The sequence below is a fragment of the Chiloscyllium plagiosum genome, chromosome 1 (genome assembly GCF_004010195.1).
Source record: "Chiloscyllium plagiosum isolate BGI_BamShark_2017 chromosome 1, ASM401019v2, whole genome shotgun sequence".
In the NCBI taxonomy this organism is placed as follows: Eukaryota; Metazoa; Chordata; class Chondrichthyes; order Orectolobiformes; family Hemiscylliidae; genus Chiloscyllium; species Chiloscyllium plagiosum.
In genome coordinates this window covers 25,326,430-25,332,641 of record NC_057710.1, presented here as the reverse complement: position 1 = coordinate 25,332,641, position 6,212 = coordinate 25,326,430, and the positions used below count along the sequence as shown (strand labels likewise).

The following is a 6,212-nucleotide window of genomic DNA, read 5'->3' as shown; positions in this document are numbered from 1 at the left end:
CCCACATGGAGAGTCTGGCACCAGAGAACTGCACAAACTTACCTGCAATGTAGTCTCCATTACATTAAAGAGACCAAATGCTGACATATGAACGAGAACAGAATTTGATCCCTCAAGCCTGATTGACTGTTCAATGAGAACACTGATCTGTTGATCCTTAATTTTAAAGCATTGACCCCCTACTTCTCAACTTACCCACAACATCATGTCCATATCCATATTATCAAGGCTGTTCAGGATCATATACAATGACCAAGTCATTCCTCTTTCTTCAAGTGAAAATAAATACAGCCTATTTAACTTATCCCCAGAACACAACCTATGCATTTCAGATTTCCATCTTAACAACTTCTTCTGAAACATCTTCAATGCATTTATACATTTTCTTAAATAAAGAGACCTGAATTGAATTGAATTTATTGTCTCGTGTACCGAGGCACAGTGAAGCACTTTGTGTTGTGAGCAATACAGGCAGATCACAGAGTTAAGTAGCATAGATCAGTAAATAATAGGTAAACAGCAGCAAAAACAAAAACACAGGTGTAGGCTAATGTTAAGAGTTTGTGAATCCATTCAGTATTCTAACAACAGTTGGGTAGAAACTGTTTCGAAACTGGCTGATGCGTGTATTCAGGCTTCTGTACCTTCACCCCGATGGTAGAGGTTGTAGAAAAACATTGCCAGGGTGGGATGGATCTTTGAGAATGCTGGTGGCCTTTTCTTCACTGTGGGCCTGGTAGATGGATTCTGTAGATGGGAGGTTGGCCTTTGTGATTGTCCAAGTTCACCAAATAATCGAGGGATGTGGTCTCACCAATGCCCTGTACAACTGAAACAAAATATCCTTACTTCAGTTGCTCTCATAAGAAAGGATATCATTCCATTGTCTTCTCGATTACTTGCGGTAAATGTTTATTTTATGGGGGAGGGGTTTACTGACTACTGTGTGGAACATGTGTGCTCAGTCCAGAAGCATGACCCCAATATTTCTGTCACTTGCCATTTCATTATAGCAGCTTACGCCCATTTCTCACCTTGACCTATTGCAGAGTCTCAAAGAAGCCCAACACCAGTTGGAGGAACTGCAATCTTCCAATTTACCATTTTACCGACAGCTTGAATCAACATTGATTTCAACAACTTCCTATGGTGAACTCAGTCTTCTATTTCTGTATAAATGTCCTCTTGGTGTCTTCATCTTGTTTTTGATTTCAGTCTCGCATCTACCTAACAATTTGGAAAATTGCCTAAGTATATCCTGTCCAGGAAAAGCAGGATAAATCCAACCCAGCCAATTCCCGCCCCATCAGTCTACTCTTAATCATCAGTAAAGTGATGGAAGGTATCATCGAGAGTGCTATCAAGCAGCACCTGCTCAGCAATAACCTGCTCAGTGACTTTCAGTTTAGGTTCTGTCTGGCCCACTGAGCTCATGACCTCATTATAGCCTCAGTTCAAACATGGACATAGGAGCTGAATTGCAGAAGTGAGGTGAGAGTGACAGCTCTTGACATCAAGGCTAAATTCGACCGAGTTTGGCAGCAAGAAACCCTCACAAAATTTGAGTCAATGTGAATCAAGGAGAAACCATGCCTAGCACAAACGAAGGTAGTTGTTGTCAAAATTCAGCAAGACTTGGACATTATTTCTGTCTTGGGCTAATCATTGGCAAATAATATTCACGCCACACAACGGGCAGGTATTTATTAGATTCCCTACAGTGTGGAAACAGGCCCTTCATCCCAACCAGTCCACACCAACCCTCCGAAGAGTAATCCACCCAGACCCATTTCCCTCTGACTAATGCACCTAACACTATGGGCAATTTAGTATGGCCAATTCACCTGACCTGCATATCTTTGGACTGTGGGAGGAAACCGGAGCACCCGGAGGAACCCCACACAGACATGGAGAGAATGTGCAAACTCCACACAGACAGTGTGGACCTTGGTGCTGTGAGGCAGCAGTGCTAACCACTGAGCCACCGTGCCACCCTTAGAAACTGAGCTTCAGTAAGCCTGACATGATTTGAACACGCAACCTTCTGATCAGGAGTCAGATGCGCTACCATTGTGCCACAGGCCCACTAAAAAAAAATGGAAGCTTCACAAATTTGCGTGTCATTCTTAACCATCTTGGTCGAGAAAAAAATCCAATCATTGCCCCATGACCTTCAATGGCATTATCACCATTGAATCCCCCCTACTATGAACACTCAGGGGATTTCAACTGATCAGAAGCAAACTGGACCAGCTATACTAAAGGTCAGTCTAATGGTGATATTGTAACCATTGTCAATTGTTGTAAAAACCCATCTGATTGGCTAATGTCCTTTCAGAAAGGAAATCTGCCATTCTTACCTTGGGAAAATGGCCTAGTGGTATTAACACTGAACTATTAATCCAGAAACTCAGATAATGTTCTGGGAATATGGATACAAAACCTGCCAAGACAGATTTTCACACAGAAGGTGGTACGTGTATGGAATGAACTGCCAGAGGAAGTGGTGGAGGCGAGTACAATTGCAACATTTAAAAGGCATTTGGATGGGTAAATGAATAGGAAGGGTTTGGAGGGATATGGGCCGGGTGCTGGCAGGTGGGACTAGATTGGGTTGGGATATCTGGTCGGCATGGGCAGGTTGGACCGAAGGGTCTGACTCTATGCTGTACATTCTATGACTCTATATGTGACTCCAGATCCACAGCAATGTAGTCAGCCTTCAACTGCCATCTGGACAACTAGGGATGAGCAATAAATGTTGGCCTAACCAGCGGTGCCCACGTAACTGTGAGTGATTAAAAGAAATATGACTCCCGACCCACGTCAATGGGGCTGACTCCTAACTGCTCTCCGAGATGGCCTAGTATGCCACTCATTTGTAGGACAACTATAGATGGGCAACAAATGCTGACCTTGCCAGTGATGTCCACATCCCATGCAAGAATAAAATAAATACTTTGGCTAGAAAAGTACATCAGAGGCTGGAAATTCTGTGACCAGTAACTTGCCTCCGACTCCTCAAAACCTGTCCATCACTCTACTCGCCTGAGTGAGTGCAGCTCCAACAACACTCAAAACACTTGCCACCATCCAGGACAAAGCAGCCCACTTGTCAGCTTCAACAGTCTTTCCCACTACCACCAATGTATAGTGACTACAAGATGCACTGCAACAAATCACCGAGGCAACTGCCAGAGATTTTCCACCACTTTCTTGTTTTTATTTCAAATCTCTAGCAAGTGTAAATATACTTTGCTTTGTTTAGGAGGAAGACGCTGCTGCTCTTGAGAGAATAGATGGTAAGATTCCAGCGGCAGATGCCAGGCCAATGATGCAATGTGGCAGACAGTCCTGCGATAGACTTATCGCTGCCAGATTTCAGATCGGCTGAGGCACCACACCGTCTCCACGCTGCTATAAATTATCATCCTGTATTGGCTGGCAGCCCAGGAATCCCTTATGAGGTTGCAGAACTTTCTTCCACTCCATTGTATTTTTGCTTTGTTGCCACATTAGATTTCACGTTTTCAATTTAACACTGATCATATAGTGTTCCTGAGTGCGTGCCTCTCTAAATAAAACATGCCATCCTGGCATAAGATGTGTGGCTCAGACAAATCAATGGTGTTGGTGCCATCGGGACCAGGGCACTGCTGTATTACATTCCAGTCACCTGGAAGGAAGGGCTCTGTAGGCCCTTATCACAGGCATAGACCATTGGATGCAACGCGCATCGTGATTTGGCAGAGGTTTTTTAGATTAGATTACTTACAGTGTGGAAACAGGCCCTTCGGCCCAACAAGTCCACACCTCCCCGCTGAAGCGCAACCCACCCATACCCCTACATTTACCCCTTACCTAACACTACGGGCAATTTAGCAAGACCAATTCACCTGACCTGTACATCTTTGGACTGTGGGAGGAAACAGGAGCACCCGGAGGAAACCCACGCAGACACGGGGAGAACATGCAAACTCCACACAGTCAGTCGCCTGAGGTGGGAATTGAACCCCGGTCTCTGGCGCTGTGAGACAGCAGTGCTAACCACTGTGCCTCCCGTATGGCATGTTTCTGCTGCATTTCTGTCAGGAATTGACAATGGAATACAGAAAGAGTTAGTGATGACAATCCTCAATTCCTTTGCTCAGCCATGTTTCCAGGATCCAGACTGGAGGCACCCTCGCTGGATGTCGATGAAACTCCAGTCTCTCCATCAGTCCCTGTCCTTTCCGGAAAGTTCCATTGTCTCCTCCACAGCTGGGGTCAGGAATCTGAGGTCTGGGATTGCTCCTTCAGTCTTGGAATGTTGCCATCTGTATTGAGGCATCTTCTCCTGCAGACATACTGAGTGTTATCCCAATGACTGCTTTATTAATATGCCTGTGAGAGTCCCTGAGCCTTCCCCAGTAACTATTTGGTGCTAACATGATGTAACAGTTGCAACATGAAGTGGATCCTCCCACGTTCAGTCGATGTGTCCCATTTGATCGTCAGACTTAGTAATCCCTGTCTGACAGCCCTCTGCACCCACACTTGGATTGATGCACTCCTGTGGGTCAATTTGCAGCAACTGCACGTGGTAGCATCTAGCCTGGAGAGGCAGGTTTTTCAACCTCTTTGACCACTGCTCCCAGGCTCTGAAGTGGGCCTCTTGGGCACTTAACCTTGCTGTGAACTTTGACCAGGCCACCTTGTTCTGATGGAAGGGTCTCTTGCTGATATCCATGGCAAACAGGGTCTGCTCCCTTTCCCAGATGGACGGCCTGGAGGAGACCATGCAGCAATGTGTTGCGGGAGCATAGGGCAACTCTTTATTGATGAGGAAGTCACCATTTTCTGTTTGGAGGTATGACTGACCATTGTAGTGGTAGCAGCAGGTGCTCCATATGGGTGAAAAGGATACCAATGCCTCAAAACAAAACTCAAACTGATCCCTGCTTGCCCTTTAAATAGGCCTTCGACCCTTTTCAATAATAGTGGGAAAGCCACATTCTTTGACCACGAACCCCTAATTAGCTGGTCATATGTGACCAGGCATCCTACCTCAAGCAGTGATAGCGTTTACTTCCAGTCACATTGCCAACAGTTTTGCTACTGCCAGATGAATGAAAGAAATGGTGGAGGAACTGAATAGGTGTTTTGTATCAGTCTTCACGACAGAAGATGCCAGCAGCATACCAGAACTTCAAGAAGTCAGGAGGCAGAGCTGGGTGTACTGGTCACCACTAAGGAGAAGGTGCCTGGGAAGCTGGAGGAACTGAAGGTGGATAAATCATCCACACCAGATGAATTACACCCCAGCGTAATCCTTGTAAAGGAGATAATTGAGGAGATTGTGGAGGTATTGTTGGTGATCTTTTAGGAATCACTGGAGACAGGGAAGATCGCAGAGGACTGGGAAATGGTGAAAATAACACCCCTCTTTGGGGGGGTGGGAGCGCAGAGAAGAGAGGAAACTATAGACCAGTTAGTCTGACCTCATTTGTTGGTAAGATTTTACATTCCATTATTAAGGATAACATTGCAGAATACTTGGAAGTGCATGGTAAAATAGGGCTGAGTCAGCATGGCTTTATCAAGTGGATAAATCCATTAGAATTCTTTGAAGAGGTAACAAACATGTTGGCCAAAGGAGAGCCAGTGGATGTGATCTATTTGGACTTGGAGAAGGCCTTTGTCAAGGTGCCACACAGGAGCCTGCTGAATTAAGATAAAAGCCCATAGTGTTAGAGGCAAGGGACAGGCATGGATAGAAGATTGGCTGACTGGCAGGAGGTGGGGAGTGGGAATAAAGGTGTATTTTTCAGGATGGCAGCTGGTGACTAGTAGAGTTCCATAGGAGTCAGTCTTGGGAACACAGCTATTCATGTTGTACATTAACGTTCTGGCTTAAGGAACTGAGGGCATTACTGCTAAGTTTGCAGATGAAACGAAGATAGGTGGAAGGCCAGGTCGCAATGAGGAAGCTGGGAGGCTGCGGCAGGACCTGGATATGCTGTGAGAGTGTGCAACGAAATGGCAGGTGGAACACAATTTGAGAAGATGTGAGATTATGCACTTGATAGGTGTAAACTATATTCTAAATAGGGAACTATATTCTGATGAAGGGCTTTTGCCCGAAACGTCAATTTTCCTGCTCCTCGGATGCTGCCTGACCTACTGTGCTTTTCCAGCACCACTCTGATCTAGACTCTGATTTCCAGCATCTG

General features: G+C 45.5%; 1 non-coding gene across 1 annotated transcript; it reads right to left on the bottom strand.

Annotated features, from left to right (window-relative positions):
• Window positions 1-2,013: 2,013 nt before the first annotated feature.
• Window positions 2,014-2,085, bottom strand: trnar-ccu. The gene has a single exon. It is a non-coding gene; the product is annotated as a tRNA-Arg (tRNA).
• Between the last annotated feature and the right edge of the window lie 4,127 nt (window positions 2,086-6,212).